General features: G+C 35.6%; 1 protein-coding gene across 6 annotated transcripts in view; it reads left to right on the top strand.

Annotated features, from left to right (window-relative positions):
• The window catches only part of LOC131675186 (histone-lysine N-methyltransferase SUV39H2-like), a 64,993-nt gene that overhangs the window by 2,802 nt on the left and 41,533 nt on the right, over positions 1-20,658 (top strand). The gene's annotated exons all lie outside the window — the stretch shown is intronic.

The raw sequence follows: 20,658 nt of genomic DNA, 5'->3' as shown, positions 1-20,658 counted from the left end.
TCGCACTTATTTTTTTCATATAAATTTCATTATAATTCATTGAAATCTATAATTTAAAAAAAATATTTGAACTTCACAACTTGTAAAATTGTTTTTGATATTCCCTCTGGAAAGCACGTACTTTTCGAACACTCGGCCAAAAACGTGCTGTCAAAAACGAGCTTTCCACACGTATCGAAAAATACGTTTCGACATATGTTCGGGAAAGAGTTTCTCGTCTCGTGTGCTTTTCCATCTTCGCTTCGCTCGGGCGTAAACGCTACCCAAGACATTTATTACTCGTAATCCAATTATCATCGTTGTGTCAAAGTTTCTTAATATTCTTAAATTTTTTTCTATGTTAACTTTAAGTTAAAAATAAATAAAATATGGTTTTAGTGTATTTTTCTTCAAGAAACAACTTTCCATTTTATTTTTGAAAAATCACAAAATAAAATCACAGAACATTCCAGAACTTTAAAACAGTGAAGTTCATTGAACTTCAAAGCGATTGCCGTGTTGAAAATTATAGGTCGCAGTGGATTTTTTATGTTATCAAGGGAAATGTTACTAAATGTGTCAAAAATCGATGCCGTGGTGAGATATCGTTTCACTGAATAGTTTCTATAATTTTTTGTTGTTTTGTTTGATAAATATGAAAACCTTTAAATTAATACGCGTACTCCCAAAATCTTAATAAACAATATAGTATAAACAAATTTTTCATTTTAGTTGTAATTTTTTATATCAGGTTCTAATTTTTTTGGGGACAATCAAAAGTTGATATTGAATTCGGATGCAAAACTATAAAACACTCTGAGGAGTACCCCAAATTCAGTAGTTTTCATTCATGACTAATTTTTCCATAAGAAGACAAAAAGTATTTTATTGATTCCGCCACTAGCCGAAGTTAAACACATGATCATACAACCAATTTAAGAAACTTTTTGTAAAACAACGATTATTTAACTAATTTCATGAGTTCTAATATATTGTGCAAAGACTGAAATATTTCAAATTTTTAAAATTGTACCGTTATGATCACAAATTTGCCAATAAGTAACGATAATTTCAATAAAGTTATTGGTGTTGAACCATATACAAAATGTTATACAATAAATTTTAAAAATACTCAAAAATATTTAATTCAAATAAGTTAACTGACTTTGGCCAATTTACAAATTTCATAACATTAGAAAAGGATATGATTAATTAAACTAAAACAGAATAATGTGTACACCAGATCAATTGTATGAAACTTTTATAGATTGGTCAGATCAATTGTAAATTGTTGGTGTTACTGTTGTTATTGTTATTTTTGCTATTATTCTTATTATTACTTCAATAATTACGTTCATGTAAAACGCTGTAGAGGTACACTAGGTACATACATTTATTAATAATGCATACTGTATGAATGTTTAGAATTTGACTACTCAAGTCAAACTGAATATAGGATTCAGAGTTTTCATCTTTGATAATATATAATCAATAGTTGATCGAAAAAGAAATTAAATATCATATTCTTTAAATAGAATCTATTTATTTATGAAATAAAGTCTAATACAGTTTAAAAAACAGATTGCGCACGTAGGACAATTCTGGAAAGTAAATCTGACGGCACCGCATACCTGAAAACTAACCGCTATGCCTGGGTACACGTTCGCGGAGTGGTCTATTTATTTACACCGATAACACATTATCGGTGATCTATTTTCAACACAATTTCTATGACTAGGGCACTACGAGCTTCAATGTTTTTTTCCTTCGCAGATATAACAATTACCACTAAAAGCTTAAAAACGACCTAATGTAGTCGTGTCACTATCTTGTTGCTGCGTATTTTGCTTCTGAGGATCTAGGTTGGTTCGTGGCAACCGCTATCTCGTTTTCTGAATTCACGCCGCCTTTTTTTTCTCACCGTATCTTGCTTTTTTACAGCTGGCCTTTTCTATAGATGTCACTTCTATACTTGCCCCAGTCTATACTACCGCAACCGTGGCCGATTTTGGGGTCAGCTTCGTCGTGTTGTTGTAGACCGCATCTGCGACCTACATACTATCTGCTGTAGGAGGCGGCTACCAGCTCTTTTCTCTTCCACGCTGACGCTCGAACTGGCAACCTACCTGCTTCAGTTCTCATAGTTAAGAAAAGTTCTTTCGATAAAGAAATCGAGTGAACGTACGGTGCAGTCCGTCCTGACATATCATGATCTGATGCCAGTCGGAGGAAGGGCGATCGAACCATTGGAATACATTAGAAGACTGTTAAATAATTACTGAGAGATTCTCCTTCTGCTTGCGTAACCGCGATTCTTGGTATAAGTCGGCTCTTAAAATATTTTTCGAACTTTCCGTTGAAGCCCGAAAGAAAATCTTCTCAATTTTCCTGGCTTAATTCATTATTCTTATATCAAAGGGCCACCCTTTTTGTAAGCACCACTACTGTTGCCTCCAATACTTCCTTTACCTCAAGATCGTAAAAGTTTTGGCATCGCATCAAGTCTCCCAAAAAACTATCTACGTCCGAATCGCCGCTCCCAGAAAATTCTAATGATCACACTCGAAAAGCGCTTACCGTGTCTGCCAGTTTAAGGTTGATATATCGCAGCGGTGTACGAAGGTCCGAGCGTATAGATGTTTTCTCACGCCTACGCTTGCGATTAGCCGACTTCACAGCGTCGATTTCGTACGCGTCCGAATCCAAGGAGTCATTCTCGCTATCACTTATTTCACTCTTATACCGGTTTGATGTTTTCAACATAAGCTTCTCTTGATTCGGAATTCTCGATTTGATTACTCAGTCGCTGATTCTGACATTTTTTCTTCTGGACGCCCCGCAGTACTTTCTCCAACAATTTTTCCAGGCTTTTCTTTACCATTTTTGACTCCTCCGGGGCGGTCGAATTACTCGCGTTTTGTTGTGAATTTGAAAAAACGCTAGTCGACAGCGTGCCTAACTTTACGTCCGAGAAAATTCCATCGTCGTCTCATTCCTCTTCCGCAGCGGGTGTCGCCGGCCCATCTTCAAGCACTCATTAGGGTGTTGAGAGAAACTTCGCTCCGTCAAGCTCGCGCATATTAGATGTTTGGGCTGTTCTCACTCGTTTCTCTCTTTCTAACGCGAGAGCCGCTTCATCTACCCGATACAGATGGTTTGCGCTGCTCAACAAGGCTTCGTGTACCTCGCGACGGAGGACCAAGAACGGCAAGCGATTGATCAGTCTGAGAATCGATTCGTCATATCCAAGCGCAGCAACGACAGCAAGATGGTGACTATTGTAATGGTTTAATCTGATTTTTCCGTTGCTGCATAATGGCAACCTACCATACACCCGAAAATAAGAAGTGCTATTAAAACTAAGGCGCTACCTCACTACGACATTTGATCAAAATCATTACCATATAAGGAGCGCGATATCGCATCTATGCGAAATCTATTGTTTACTATGCAAAATTTTTAACTTCAAGTTTTTCCATGTACAAAACCACTTTGTTAGTGAATTTCAATGCGCTGATCCTGAATCTAAATTTGTTATGTGTATCAATTAATTAACATTAAACGAAATTTAATTTATTATTATAAATCATGAATAATTTTACAATAAATAAATGCATTGCGAATTCAAACATCACACAGCGAAAATAGCATTTTAAGGAAGTGAAGCAAGAATTCGACATGTTGGTAACTGATTTTTGAACAAAGTTATCAATAAATAAAAAATTTATACTTTACTTAAACATTTAAGATAACGCAAAAACTAGAATATATATTTCTGAAGGTTTTTGGCGCGGTGAATCCTTTTTTTAAGGTGATGTTGCACCGAATCTTAGTGTTTCTCATGTTTCAAGTTTGGGAACCGAGATAGAGACGAATGGGTCTGAACCACAGTTACATTAAGGTAACAGTAGGTTTCGATTTTATTCCATATTTCGGTAAAAACATAAATAATTAGAAGATCCAAGCAAGAATTGAAATTATTCCCTTAGCCATTTTTGAAAAAACGATTTTCAAAATCAAAAAAATTTTTGTTCTTCAATTCAACAATTAATATGTAACAATGAGATTTTATATCTCACTTGATCGGTATTGAGCGGTCTCTCGCCTATAGATGGACATCTTGCGAACCAAATTTCTGCCTAAGATCGCTTATGAGGGCTCCTTAATCCCCTTCGAGAGGTTTTAAAAGGAAGGAGAGCCTAACGTGAGAGTCAGAAGAAAAGGAGATAGTCTATTGATAACAAGTGTGTGGTGTGTGACGAAGAAAGTACAGGAAGATTCTCCAGCAAGGGTCGTGAAGAGATCTACCGGCTACTTCAAGCATACACACGCGTACACCAATAACTAGCAACTGTCAACTACGACAGCGACCTTGAACCTGCGAGTCTACCGCAGATTTTGAGATAAAATTGAGATGAACTTAACTATCTCGCTATAATATTTGGAGGACTACTCTACAAACGGCGGATTATTGTATGATAATATCAAAAAACAAGTAAGACGTACTTTTTCTAATAAGAACAATGGCTAATTAGAAAGAGTTTAGTAAAATCGCTTGACGGCCTTTGACGAAAATAATAATTCCGATTGCCGTTTAAATTAGAATCATTAATTGTATCGTAGTATTGAAAATTTGTAAGCGTGATCACGTAAACTTTAAACCTATTTAATAAAATTAACAATTGTTATTAATTATTAATTTAATTTGTTATTGTCACGATCTTGTTCCTGAACTCTTTATTGTTTGCCTTTTCATATAAGTTCTACCGATATTTAAATGAGATGTTTACGCTGGCCATTTAATATAAGTCCAGCATAATATTTACCTCATGTCATTATAATATAAAAGAAATTTCTACAAATAGTATATACTACTAATTGCTGAATAAAAAAAAGATATAATAACTTGATGTAAAGTATAAGTAGCGTCATTCGTAAATGTGCAATGAAATTAATATTTCAATTAAATATTGACGAGTCATAAAGCAGGGAAAGAATATCTTTATAATATTCAATATTGTAAACACGTATGTTTACAACGCCATTAGCAAAGTAGTAGATACTTAGGCTGGTGTACTCACATAGCATTAATCAGAGATTTTCGCAATTGTCCTAGCGTGATTGATCGATCAACCATGAAATCAGGTAGTAATAGCGTTATAGTGGTAAATAGTACAGTAAGAATTTTGATTTTGTGAATGCTCTATGTTGCTTCAACGAATTTGAAGTAGCAAAATTAGAATAAAACTCTTTAAGTATTATGTACTAACTCATCCTGTAATCGTACGAGCATTTGTTTGTTTTGTTTTAAAAAAAAGGCTTAACTGAAACAAATTTATGGTGAGTTTCTTGAGAAAGTGAATAACTTAATGGAGTACAACATTGAAGATGATCGATTGCTGAATGGTGTTTGTTGTGCTTGTGAAATCGTTGTATATAGAATGAATAAACAAAAAAGATACAAAGGGTCATTCACATTACCTGATTTTAGTCAATGGAAAAAATTGAACGCAAGATCAAAATCTGAAAAAATTTGTAGTCGTACGTTATACCCAACTATGCGAAAGCGTGATTATAATTTTATATAAAAAGATATAGTTAAAATCAGTAAAAAATTTTTTTTTAAATGTCAGTGATTTAGCAGATATAGCAGCTATGGTTCGTGGCAAAACACATCAATGTAATACTTTAAATAATATTAGTAATATTACAAATAATATTATCGAGACGCTGAGTAAGAAAGATCAAGAATATTTATTACGTAACTTTTAAAAGATACTGATGTGTCAGCGGACGTCTTGTCTTTTTTTTATAAGTTTTATGTATCCCTAAATTTAAAAATTTTATTTATAAAAAAGGGCAAATAGACGATAAGTTGAGAGCCTCTCTTAAAGAAAATATCAAACGAGATGAGAACCATGTGCCCAAAAATTTCCAGAATCCGAGTTGGAAAGAGAAATCGAAGGCCGCTACGAAACCCTATATAAAAAAAACTCGGGCTGATGTGCTCACACGTGCGTTCGCCCCATACGCAAGTCGTAAAATCGCGAGCTGCATCCTGTTGCGGCATTTTTCTTTCGAAAACTCGCTTTCTAAGTCTTCTAAATTTTAGCATTGAAATAAAAAATAGGAATGAATATTACAATACTCCGAATATTTTTGTCATTTTATAGGGCGCGACTATGCGGTTTGATTACCTCTTTTCGACTTTTTTAATCTAAGTATAGTTAAGCCAGGAAAATAGAAAAACATAAGCGTAGTTTTTTATTTTATTTATATTCGATTTACGCAATATTAATATAATTATTCTATTTTTAAGTAATTGAAGTTATCTTTAAGCTTAAATGTATAAAGTTAGTGAGGATATTGTTTAATTCTCCCTCATTTTTAAGTTAATTATTAAATATTGATTTATACGTTCGTCTAAAGTAAATATTTTATAATCTAGTATAGTCATCGTTATCTTTACATTTCTTTCTCTAAAATTGCTATTGTAAAAATTAAGTTTCTAAATTAGTAACAGTAAATACTGCGAAATTACTATTAATCAGTTCCAACGAAGAATATGGTAGAAAGTTCATGTTAATTAAGAATTCTTTTCTTAGACGAAAGTTCGCGAAAGTTTTGAGCTTTTTATAATTTGAAATGAATTAAACTATAATAACTGTTAAATAATGAATACGAGGTCTGTCCGGAAAGTATCGGGCCTACGTTTATATCTTTGCGCCATAGTGTTTGAGCGACGTCTACCGGACAGAAACGTCAACAGTAAAGACTCACGAATCTATTGGTTACTTACTGACACCTGCCGGACGTATAGTTCATGCACAGCGTGTCTTTGTTTACAGTGCCTTTTTCGCGTTCGTCGGATTTTGATATTGTCAAAAATGATTGAAAAACAAGATCAACAAATTTGTTTCAAATTTTGCTTTCAACTCGGAAAAACGAGTTCGGAAACTATTGAAATGATGCAATAGGCCTTCGGAAGCGAGTGTATGAGCAAAGCACGAATAAAAGAGTGGTATAAACAGTTCAAGGATGGTCGCACTTCTGTCGATAGTGATTCTCGTTCCGGCCGACCTTCGACGACAAAAACCGCAGATAATATTGAGCGGGTGCGACTTGCAATCTAACAAGACCGTCGTATGACTGCGAGAACTAGAAGAAGACCTTGGGATACCAAAAACTATCATTTCAGAAATTTTAACCGAAAATTTAGGAATGCGTGTGTGCGAAATTCATCCCAAAATTGCTCACAGCAGAGCAGAAGAACATTCGCTTAGAAATCGCTCTGGAATTGGTCAATAATGATGATAATGTGCTTAGAAAAGTTATTACAGGTGATGAATCACGGTTTTATGGTTATGATCCTGAAACAAAACAACAATTTTCACAGTGGAAGCATTCTGAATCGCCAAGACCAAAAAAAGCACGTCAAAGTCGGAGCAATGTTAAGTCAATGTTGATTGTTTTTTTCGATTGTGAAGGTGTTGTACATCACGAATATGCACCAACAGGTCAGACAATCAATAAAGAATACTACGTTCAAATTTTGAAACGTTTGCGTGATGTAGCACGAAGAAAACGGCCGCACTTTTGGGAAAGCGGTGACTGGCTTCTCCATCACGATAATGCGCCAGCGCATTCATCCAATCTCGTGCAGCAGTTTTTGAGCAAACACAATATCGCATTGCTTCGACAACCTCCATACAGTCCCGACATAGCCCCCTGTGACTTTTGACTGTTTCCAAAACTAAAATAACCACTCAAAGGAGACCGATTCGATGATAAAACAACGGTTGAAAACAATGCGACGAGTGTACTTAAGGCTATCCCTAAAAGTGAGTTCCAGGACTGTTTTGAAAAGTGGAAACATCGATGGAACCGTGTTATTCAATCAAGTGGGGATTACTTTGAAGGATGCCACCCACCAGATGATAAAGAATAACGCTAGCACGAAAATATAAAGATAGGCCCGATACTTTCCGGACAGACCTCGTATACAGTATTCAATCCACACCAAAGAATAATTAAAGCAGTCAAAATAAAAGAAGTAATACTTATAATCCAAAACATGATGAATAAAAAAAAAGGAACGGGCTTCGATATAATTACAGGAATAATGAGCAAAAAATGACGTAATATCGCAATAAGATATTTAACAATTATCTTTAATGCATGTTTTTGCATATGTTATTTTCCAATTCAATGGAAAATGGCTGAGATTAATTTAATTTCTAAATCCGGTAGAGAAACCGAAATGGTAACATCTTACAGACCAACTAGTCTTCTACCCGTCATATCAAATTAAAAAAAAATTTTTAGCCAGAATCAATCCAATAATAATTAATAGAAAGCTTATCCTAGATGATCAATTTGGTTTTAATTGGAACCATTCCGCAATAGAAGAGATTAACAGAATAGTGTCCGCTACAAGAAAATATATAGAAGAACAAGAATATTGCACCTCCATATTTCTAGATATCGCACAACCTTTGATAAAGTCTGGCATGAAGGTCTTTTGCATAAATTAAAAAGACTTTCCAGAAAATTACTACGAATTACTCGAGTCCTATCTTCAAAATTGAGAATTTCAAGTAAAAATAAATAAAAAAAAACAAAAAAAGTAGAAAATATCAGCAGGAGTACCGCAAGGTAGTATACTAGGACCAATTTTGTATTTGTTATTCACCGCTGACTTGCCAAAATTTCCCAACATTATGATAGCTATTTATGCAAACGACATAGCCATTCTTACATCTCACTCAAAAGCAAAAATAGCAACTGCAATATTATATAATTATATTAGTAATCATCTACAAAACCGGCAACGCATAGAGAATAAAAGTCAATGAAATTAAATCAACGTATACAACTTTCATATTGAGAAAAGATACCTGCCCACCTATTAAATTAAACGATAAACTCATTCTACAAATTAGTCATGTAAAGTACTTGGGTATTTATCTAGACATGAGGCTTATATGGAAAGAGCACATATTTATAAAACGCAAACAACTAGGACTGAAGAGGAGGAAAATGTACTAGCTAATTAGAGAAAAATCAGAACTCGCAATAGAAAATGAAATACTGCTTTACAAATCAATAATCAAACCAATCAGGACCTATAGCATTCAACTATGGGGTACCGCCTCAAACTCAAACATAGAAATCCTAGAAAGATTCTAATCTAATGTACTAAGAAATATCGTGAGGGCTCCATGGTTCGTACCAAATGACATTATCCACAATGATCTACAGATACCAACAATAATAGAAGAAATTAAAACGTTTTACAAAAAATACACCAGACTGTAAAACCAACCAAACGAGCCTGTTAGCGAGCTTCTTGAGACAAGCATCACCACTACTAGACTAAATATACCCAATATGATTGATATTCAATTAAACCAAAATTTATATAAATATTTAAACATATAAATAGGAAATCATAAATTAGATATGTAAGTTAAAAAAAGCATAATATTCACTGGAGTATTATGCTTCATTATTTGTTAATTTTCGTAATGGCAAACTCATTTGCTTATTGTCTACCTTGTTAGATAGATTGTAAATAAACCTAGAGGAAAAAAAAATCTTTGATATTAATTATAACAAAGAAACGAAAAAATGGCTATTTGAGTTATTTTAGAAAACCTGCCTCAACTTGGCAACCGTTGTAAAAAGTACGAATGTTTTTTAGTTCAATACATAACCAAAAATGCTGCCTATTTTGAAAGTGATCAGTCAAGCCGTTTTTCCAGACCAATTCCTCAAACATGTGAAAAAAATTAAAGGTTTTCGTTCTTTAGATGTAAATAAATGATGATGATTAAAAAAAACTTGTTTTTCTTGAAAAATTCATTACAAGATTTGAAAAAAAATTATTACGTTTGTTTATTACTTGTCGACCTCGGTGTGCCTTAACCTCACTATCTGAAAAAAATTTCAATAATTAAAATAATTGACACTTCCAGTTGTATCCATTACTTGATCTGTGGTTTCTGATGACGAGGCATAATTTTATTGAATTGGAAGAATTTTTTTTTAATTTAGATCAAATTATTAGAATGAGTACCTTTGCATTCCAGCGAAAAGAACATGGATAAGAGTCACAGCTAAGATTTTCTTTCCATTCCTAACCGATAATAGTTTCTACACAAAATAAAAAAAATTCTAGCACTAGCCTAGGCCTGTGTCCCTTTTTTCGGCTACTCTCTGATCCTGCTCTTTTTCGCTCGCATTTAATAGAACGAGGCCTGTAGCACTCGCGTAGGTGTTCTGATACGATAACATGTCGATAAGAGGAGAGGGCCATAAAACTGCTATCTGTTTCCCGTTTCAAATTTTTTCACCGAAATTCTTCTCTTTCAAGAATAGTAAAATTTTTTCATTGGAAAAGAATAAAATAAAATATCCAAATTACAAAATATAATCTTCCGTATTAGATCATAAATAATTGTGACTCTCCTCATTCTTTTATTGAATCTCCATTTTGAAACTCGAAATAGATAGAAAATCATAGTATTTAAGACTAAAAAAAATATTATAATTAATTCTGAAGAATATTAATATTATAATTAATTCTGAAGAATATTATAAGCGCATTTTTTAAACATAGAAATACACAGTTTAAATTAAAAAATAAGGTAATAAGTAACAGTAGTCCATATTTACTATAGAATATAGCAAATAATAATATAATAACAAGTTTTAGAAGTATTTAGATGAATTTGCAAATTCTATAAAATAATTTATAATAATTAATCATAGAATTCCTGTATTTTAGCGTTATCTCAATTTATTATTGATTCCCTAGTATTAAGTAATAATGTAAAATTACAATTGAGTATTTCGACTAACATATATTTGCGATAAATAATTATAAATGATAGCATCACTTTTGCTTTTAAAAATGACACTAATTATAAGAGCCATTTTTGGAGAAAAGGGACCAAGTTTGGAAAGGACCACCCTCTCTCTCTCTCTCCCTGAAAACTTACATCTATCATATATATATATATATATCTAACTATATATATATAGTCGTAAGGGGGCCTCGGAATCTGATCCCTCCCCCCCCCCTCCCCATAATTTTGTCCCCTCCCCGTCCCCTCCCCAATTGATATTTTTAAGATTGTATAAAAATCAGAGAAATTCACCGTGTTTTCACTGTGTTTTTGAGTGATTTGATGAAATTTTTTATTTTTCATGGCCCCTCCCCACATCAAAAAATAAAAAATGACCCCTCCCCCCCCGTCCCCACAATTTTGGCCCCTCCCCCCCTCCCCATTTGTTCATTTACATGTGTTTATGCGAATTTTAACAAAATATATTTATGTTTGCATTTTTTTTAATGAATGCCATGTATTTACTTCTAATATTGATAGCATATCAATAGTAGAAGTTCAAAGAAAGCTTTAGCTCACGTATTGAAACCTCGCCATGCATACAGAAAGGATGAGTAAACTAAAAGTTAATCTAAAAATTTTCAATAAGTAAAGTTTTATATAAAAATGGCTTTGCCTCCCGATATGCTCCGCTTGATCGACCGAACCGTTCAATCGAATGTAAACTGACTGGGATTTTATTAAGCAGTTGCATTTTTTTTATTAGTAAAAGTTCAAAATAGAGAGCACGGTCATACTGAACGGAAAATTAAATTTACATTAAAAATATGATTTATTTGAAAAAATAATATAATTTTATAATTGTGTGAAGTAAGGGAAGTGTGGAAAATTCAAATTTGCTGACAGTTGTTCGTAAACAACGATATCCAACGATTGGCAGAATAGGGATCGTACATCCTAAAGATATTGAAAGATATCATTTGAAACTAATATTAAATAGAAGTAAAGGGGCAACTTCTTTCGAGGATTTACGAACTTATAAGAAAAAAATTTATAAAACTTATAAAGAAGTTGCTATTGCAATGGAGTTAGTAGATAACGATAAAATGATTTATAATACATTTGATGAAGCATGTACAATTATGATGCCATATCAATTGAGGAATTATTTTGTAAATCTTTTATTAACTGAAAATTTCGAAGCTACGAATACGCGTGTATGACATATGTTCTTAGCTACAGGAGATAACTATATTATTTTATTATTAGTTCGCATGACAATCCCTTCCTTAAGCTGATTCTTGTCCTCAAGAATCTCACAATATGTTCGCAACCTGTGGTGGCACTTTGTGCAACATAAAAGAGTTACAGACAATATCATTATTAATCGGATCGACAACAGCTTTAACGTTAGAGCAACGAGTGTAGGTAACTATATCTGAAGTGGATGCACGATTATGACAACAACAATGTCCTGTAAGACGTCTAAAAATATATCGTAAAAATACAGCTATGGCACTATACAACCCTATCTTATAACTAATATAAATTGCTATAAGTGCGGGCGCAATGTATCCAGCGTAGTGCAGGTAATCTACGGCGGTAGCGATATAGGAGTGATGACGTTGTTCCCTTGATAATAATTCAAGCTCCTCCTCTATTTGTTTTAAATTTGACGCTTTTGTGTGTAAATTCTCTAAGTGATGCGTTTGTAAGGTTAATGTAGGAATCACGGATGAGGTATTTTGTGGAAGTGATGGAATGTCTATTTTTGGGTAGCTTTCAGTGTGAGTACGTACGTCATGTGTGATTTCGAGTCTGTAATCAACATTAGTAAGAAAACATCCGTCAGATAGTTGTACAACAGTTGGTTGCTCTATTTGTAAATCCTTTATATAAGAACGACAGAAGAGACTAAACTGCATCACAGCGGTAGGTAGTATGTAAAAGCTGGTGTTGTTTAATCTTTGTATGAAGGGTTGCGATAATGCAAAGTACTTTGGCGGGCATTTCATTACATCGTCAAAGAGAAGTCTTTCACAATTATCTAGTGACTGCAGGCGTTTTGGAAAGAACTGAATTGGGCATAGTCTTCCTTGATCATTGCGTGAGCATGTGTTAACGTCATCAATAGTCGTGTATTTAGTGTTATCCTTTGATACGAGTATGTATTGCTGTGTTACATCGAACAATCCAAGTACGTTTAAGCGACTTTCAAAAGGTAGTGCTCGTAACTTTAGAATTTCATAAGGATCTGCATGTGCAATGGGGTATTTAGTAACTATTGTAAGTTCTGCTTTGGATATGTATGATGAAAATGTCATGGACTGTATAATAGAGAAATAATTATTTATGTGAGGTGGTAAAAGTATGTCGATATATACATTTTGTTCATATGCTTCACGTAGACCTTGTATGAGTATTTCTGGCTTCATAAGTGCTGGTGATAATAAGCCGTTTCGAGCAATGTTTATAGCCGTAAATAACTCTGTAATATAATTATCGTATTCTTCAATCGCTACGTCGATTTCTTCAAGTGATAGATGTATCATTGTGTTTGCCTGATAGTCTGTAAATACAGATTTCATTTTCCTACTCCAATTTAACAATTCCTGCTCGTTATTCTTGAATGTATGAAATTCTTTTGAAAATTCATTAAAAGTATCCTACATAAATATTGTTTGATTTCTTACTGCTAGCAGGGCTTTCCCTGTATGGTTATATAGTTTGTCGATTTCTTGATTATAGTACTCTGCGTCATTTGCGTCCATTGTACCAAAAAGAAATTTGTTGACTGATCCGACAAAGTTAAATAAGCCTCTTTTTTTCTGTTTTTGGCTTCTACAGGGTGTGGCTGAAAAAGCGATAACTTCTGCGTTAGACTGCGTAATCGGCGTTTCTGGTGTGCAATAAAATCTTTAGCTTGACACTTGTAGCCACTACACGTGGTAGTTATGAGATCTAAATGCTGTTCAATTTCTCTTCCGTTAAGTAGGAGTACAGTCAAGTTAATATGATTGACTATGGTCCAAGTATCTTCGTAAAGAAAAGCAGTGCCGAAATTCTGTCTCAGCAATGGTACAGATTGATGTGTTATACTGATTTTTCCTTGTACATTAATAAATATGTTGAGTAGCACTAAGAGTTCCCTCATCTGAAATAAAAACGTCAGGCAATGGCTTTAATTGATTGAAATGTCGTCTAAATAAAGCATTATTATATAATATCTGTGTGGTATCAGCATTTCGATTTATTGTAAGTATTGTTCCCGGCCCTTGATATTCGTTCCCTAACTTGAACATCACTTGTTGCTGTAATTCTGGTTTAAATTTTAATGCTTGTCGTGAGTCTACTAATTTTTTATTTCTCTGTTTATTTTTATCGATCTTTACTTTTGCGGTGATTTTATCTCGATTGGCTTTGTGGAATCTTCCTTCGATAATATCTCGTAACAGAGGACCGGTTATGATTTCACGTGGTGCACGGGCATAAAAGAGTTCGTAAGGTGAAAATCCTGTGCTTGGGTGTATTGTATTGTTGTAGCTCATTACTGTAGGTATGTGTGATCGGTTGTTTTCTAGCGCTCGAGTAACTTTATTTTTGAGTGTGCCAATAACTCTCTCGCAAATTCCATTCGATTAAGGGTGTAGAGGCGTAACTGGATAGTGGCTTACTCCATATTGTTCTAATAGCTTTTGAAATGACTTTGAATGAAATGTTGAGCCGTTATCGGATATTATCTTTTTAGGCGTCCCCCATTCACAGAATGGTTTTTAAGGGCATCTGTGGTTTCATCGAAACTATTTAGAATTATGACCTTTACATATCTTGATAGTGCTTCGATTACAAATAAATATAAATATTTCTTTGGTTGCGCATGGTCTATGTACCAGATTTCGTTGATATCTGAGGGTGCTTCAATGAGTGTGCCTGGCGCTCGGAATCGTTTCTTTATCTCCTCGTTACGACAATGTTCACACGAATCGATCCAATTTCTTATATCCTCTGTTTTTGTTTCCCAACAGTATTTTCTAAGTTCAATTGTCATTTTATCTTGCTTCCAGTGTGTTTCACCGTGTGCCCTACCTAGTAGTGTTTTTTGTGTAGCTTCATTATTTACGTGTTGCTGCTCTGTGCTTTTAATGTAGAGAGTTGGCCGCCTCATTTTCTTGGCCATTTCAGCAAATTTCTGAATTAATTTTTGAGATGTACTGTGATCGATTTTTCTGAATTCTAGAGTTTCATCAGCTTTGAGTTTATTAAGAATGTCTATTACTACGGGCAGTGGATTAGTTATAAGCTCTTCAGAAGGTTCCAAAATTACGTCTCCTTTACATTTATTATTCATAATAACTTGCTACTTTATTTTTGGCCTTCCTCGCTGGCGAGGTAGTCGTTGTTTTAAAGGCAGATCTGAATCTTCAACATCGTTTGTTATTGGCGATAATGGTCTTGCCGTAGTCTTAGGCTGCTCACTAGCTATATCCGGGTCAGCTAGGGGAGCAGACTTGATAGTTTTATTTGCATCAACTGGTTTTTCATAACGATGTTTCCTTTTTATGTAGAGCCGATTAATGCCGATTGATGTTCCTACCATTCTTAGGTGACTGATCGAATTCTCAACTTCCTGTAGGGTAAAATCTTCACTAAATTCTAACGCTTTAGTCCCCTTTTCGGTCGACTCCTTCAATAATTTTGTTGCTGGCGTCGATTGCCATTTGTCCTTTGTGATTGTGAGAGCAGGGTAACTGTCTCGCGTCCATACAATGCTGCAAAGCGTTTCTTCAGTGCAAAATGCTCGGCTAAGTGCGTCGGCGTTCGTATTTAATCTACCCTTTTTATATTCAACCATTGGCTGAAAGTCAGCTATTTTAAGAAGTAGTTTAAATATCCTCGATCCGATTTCGGGTGACTTGGTCTTGATTAGTCCTGCCAAAGGTGCATGGTCGGTTATGAGAATAAATGGCTTTCCATATAAAAAGTGTCTAAAATGCCTTATAGCCCAGACGGCTCCGAGCAATTCTTTATCAGTGGTCGAGTAGTTTTTCTCTGCGCTATTAAGTGCTCGTGATGCGTATGCACAAGGTAAATCTTTGCCCTTTTTGTAATCTCCTTGACTTAATATTGCTCCGAGTCCTTCGTTACTTGCATCGGTTGTGAGTATAAATAATTCTTCGAGGTTTGGGTAACGTAATATAGGCGCTGAGGTTAATTTTTCTTTCAATGTTTTGAAGGCTTCTTGGCATTCATGAGTAAATTCAAACTTTTGGTCCTTACACATGAGCTTATTTAAAGGTACGATTATTTTACCGTAGTTTTTGATGAATTTTCTATAATATCCGCATAGACCTAATAGCTGGCGTACTTCCTTTTGATTAACGGGTTGTTTGTAGTTCCTTATACAGTCTATCTTACTTGGGTTCGGTAAAACTCCTTCTTTTGTAATTAAGTGTCCAAGGTATTCTAATTCTGCCTTTACGTATTCGCATTTATCTGGTTGTAGTTTTAATTTTGTCTTCCTCAGTCGTTGAAATAAAGTTTGTAAATTTTGCAGGTGCTCTTCAAATGTTTTTGAATATACTATGATATCGTCTAGATATACAAAGCATATTGTGCCAATTAATCCTTGCAATTTTAAATTCATTATGCGCTGAAAGGTCGCGGGTGCATTTTTGAGTCCCATTGGCATCTGTTTAAATTCCCAATGTCCTTTGTGGGTGCTGAATGCTATTCGTTCGTGGTGCTCTGGTAATACAGGGACCTGATAAAAACCGCTAAAAAGGTCAAATGCGCTAAAGTATCTTGTTTCTCCTAATTGATCTAAGATTTCATCTATTGAGGGTAGCGGATAGTTGTCGTGGAGTGTGTATTCATTTAATTTCCGAAAGTCAATTACTACTCTATACTTCTGTACCCCTGAGGCATCCATTTTCTTAGGTACACACCATACGGGCGAAAGGAAGGGCGAAATTGACTTCACTATTACTCCTCTTTCTTCAAGGTCCGTGATTTGTTTATCAATTTCTTTATGCAATGCCATCGGGTGTCGATATAGTTTTGAACTGATAGGCTGAGCTGTAGTTAAATCTATTCGGTGATATACGTCATCGAGTGAAGGGGCGGCATCTCCTTCAAGTTGAAATACATCCGAGAAAGCTCTAACAAGTGTTAAGATAGCATTGGCTTGTTCTTGCGGCAGGTGTGAAACCCGTGTATTTTCAGTAATAAGTTTGTCCCTATCCTGCATTGCATAGATATTACTTTCTTGAGAATAGAACTGTTGTAGAAGCGCTTTCCTCTGGTCGTTAGGAATGTTATTGTTTAATATTGAAATGTTTTCTTTGAATTGTTCTATGTGTAAGTCAGTGTATATATTGACTTGTTTCTCGGAATTATTTATGCAACTTAATTTCGCTTTTCCATCCCTTACGTTGTAAATTGCAGGCGTCACTATGTTTTTTTGATCTGTAATGATATAATCTCCGTCCGGTTCATTAATTTTGACAGTAAGAATATTTATTCTAGGTTGAAGCGGTGTGAGTTCTCTATTAAACTTAAAACTTAATATGTTTTTGTGTTCGTCTTTGATTTCTATTATTTCGTCTGTAGTATTTATTATAGCCTGATAGTTTTTGAGCCAATATCTGCCTAAAAGTCCGTCGGCGTCAAGCGGAAATGAGTCTGCAGCTACATTGTAAATAAAGTCCTTTCCGAAAGTTTTGAGTTTGCATTGGCCGTACATTGTATGTGGTCCATTCACTATTTGAATTGTTTTTCTCTCATGCATCGGCTGTTTAATGGGATTACAAGTTTTTTTATCCAGTACTGAGTCTTTGATTATTGAGAGGCCTGCTCCGGTGTCTACTAAAAATTTTAATATTCGTCTTCTTGTGCCTGTTGGCTTAAGCCATAGATGCCAGTGTCGTCCATTTGAGGGATATATTGCGTCTGCATGTCGTTCCAAAAGCATTGTGGCGGGTCGTCCTCGGTCCATGAGGCGTTCTCTTCTTTCATCAAATGTTGACTTGAGGCTGGTCTCGGAAAATTTTTGCTTTGTGCATTTTTTAATCTATAACAGTTAGATTTATCATGGCCGTATACTCCACAGTGTGAGCACGTGGGCTTCGGAGGCCTATCTTGTTTCTCGAACGTAACCTTTGGAGGCGTTCTATCGCGAGATTGGTAGCGGTCTGTTGACTGTTCTCGTGAGCTACTATGATGATTATCTTCCCTTTATCACTATAATATCTTTTCCTTGGTGCTGAGTCGTATCTATCCTTGGAGTAGTGTTTATTTGGGCGCGCATACCTGTCTTTAGGCCGACTTTCTCTTTTCTCTCGCTCTTTTCTTTGATCGGCGTATTCGTACGTAGCATCGATACGATTTTTAGCGCGTAGCCTATCATCTTCATTTCTCCGTTGTTCTTCATACATGGCTTGTTGATATGCTATAGGAAGAGTGTGCGGATTTTTTTGTTGGACGGCGAGTCGTAATCCCTCTGGGTATAATCCGCGTACGAATTTTTCTATCGCTTTGTTGGACTCATAAATGCGATGCATTTCTTTATAATCGCCACCTTCTCCGTCTATCGCAACTTGTATTCGCATGTTTATATTATTATAGCGATATACATAATTTTTTACAGGCTCGCCGGATTTTTGCCTCATAGCATTTCTGATTTCAGACAGTTGATCGTATTCAAGCTCTAACTTGCCAAAGTGTGTTTCTAAGCATTCTTTCAGTTGCACGGCAGTGGTTACCTGGTGTCTTTCTACTACTGTGGGCAAAAAGTAAGGTGAATTTGTTTGTAAAATGAAAAATCTTTATTTATTCTTCTACATCAATGTCATCCCCTTTGAAGTAATCCCCTCCCGATAAAATACACTTATGCCAACGTTTTTTCCAATCCTCGAAACATGCCAAATAGTCCCTTTCCGGTATAGCCATCAGCGCCTTCTTCGATTCAGCTCTTATCTCCTCAATCGACTCGAAACGCGTTCCCCGGAGTGGTCTCTTGAGTTTTGGGAATAGCCAGAAGTCACACGGAGCCAAATCAGGCGAATACGGTGGTTGCGGAACGATATGCGTCGAATTTTTGGCGAAATGGTCACGAAGAACGGGTGAACGAATTGAGCGTTTTCGGTACCAAACGAGATTTGACTTTTCGTAGGCCCAAATGGTCTTTCAAAATTGTTTTCACAGATCCTTCTGATATTCCGATCATATCAGTAAGGTCTCTAACAGTCAACCGACGATTTTCGAGCACTAATTCCTTCACTTTATTGACGTGTTGGTCATCTGTTGACGTCGATGGTCGTCCGGAGCGCTCCAAGTCATCAACACGTTCTCGACCCTCTTTGAAGTCTTTGTACCACTTATAAACATTTTTCTGCGACATGGTAGAATCACTAAAGGCCTTCCGCAACATCCTCAACGTTTCCGCAGCCGAAATTTCATTCCGCAAACAAAATTTGATGGCACTTCTTTGCTCAATTAAATCAGACATTGTAAAAATCGAAACATGCACTCTTGGTCGTTTGGTAAACACAAGCGTAAATATATTACTGATGATGACATTGACATGAAATTTGTCCCAGATGTCATTCGCAGTCCTACCAACTCAAGAAAAAAAGAACTAGCCCGAAATGTTAAGCCCGCGAAGTTTAAATTGAAAATTCACCTTACTTTTTGCCCACAGTAGTACTACCTGCTGGGCTCTTCCTTTTAATTTTGATGCACAAACTTTTCTAATTAGTGCAGAAATTGCTGGATCAGAGTCTAATTGCCTACTTGTTCTTATAATTTGATCTATAAATGCAGATACGTCAGTTGATCCGTCGTACTCCCTTATTTCAGTCAACAATTCACGAATAAATTGATGATCTTCCCGTCGAAGCATTCCTGTGTAAACATGTAGTCGCGTGGACGTATCTTGCCCCGTGGAAAAATTATTTGAAGGCAAAGGCGGCTCAACTGCTGAATTTCCCTGCTGTCTTCGCGCTGCCGGTATTATTACTTCATCCTTCCGTATACTTTGCATAAGCTCGTTGAGTTGTTTCGATAGATTGTCAATTTGCACCTGCTGTCGTTCATTTTTTTCACGTTGTAACAAAAGCTCCTTCCTCAGCTGTGATTCTTTATCTGATTCGGTAATATCTTCGCTTGAGCTTATTTTCTTCGTGAATTTACTAAGAGCATCCATTTTTGAAGGTCGTAAGTAAATGTTTGAATGTCGCTGATTATCGTGTGAGTGGTCAGTTACGTCTGTTAAGGATTGTGTTCCGGAAGTTTTGTCAGAGTCTGTACTCTTGTTATCGACAGTTCGATAGTTACAAAAAGTATCGCGACCTAGCATATAAGTCTAACCTATTTTTCAAGCGCGAGTGTAGTGATGTGAATGTACACGTGCGAAAGCTTATTAATTACGACTGCGTTTATGATTGAAAGGTAAATAACCTCACTGATACGACAGACAAAGTGGGGCCAACTTTCTCTGTAATATCTCAATCATAGACTTCAGTTTACAAAATATAACGCGGCGCAATAAGTTCTTTACTTTTTGAACTTATTAAAATTTATTTTTGCGTACCTTGAGTCCTTTGGACCTCCCTATTGGGCCGTAAAAACGGTAGCACTGAATATATCCGTGAGCACAACGTGCGCTGAAGTTGAGCTGCTCCCCTGGCAACTGCGAGACTCCTGAATCGGCAACGATTTGTGCGTGTAGGCTGATGAACGATGTCGGCTGCTTCTCTGAGAACTGCTGCACCAATCAATATCAGCCGAGAATGTGCGTTCGGACTGTCCTCTTCTCTGGGAACTAAGTGAT

The sequence above is a fragment of the Phymastichus coffea genome, unplaced genomic scaffold (genome assembly GCF_024137745.1).
Source record: "Phymastichus coffea isolate CEN01 unplaced genomic scaffold, Cenicafe_Pcof_1.1 PCOF00017, whole genome shotgun sequence".
Lineage (NCBI taxonomy): Eukaryota > Metazoa > Arthropoda > Insecta > Hymenoptera > Eulophidae > Phymastichus > Phymastichus coffea.
The sequence above is the reverse complement of the archived record's forward strand: the minus strand, read 5'-3'. Positions and strand labels throughout refer to the sequence as shown.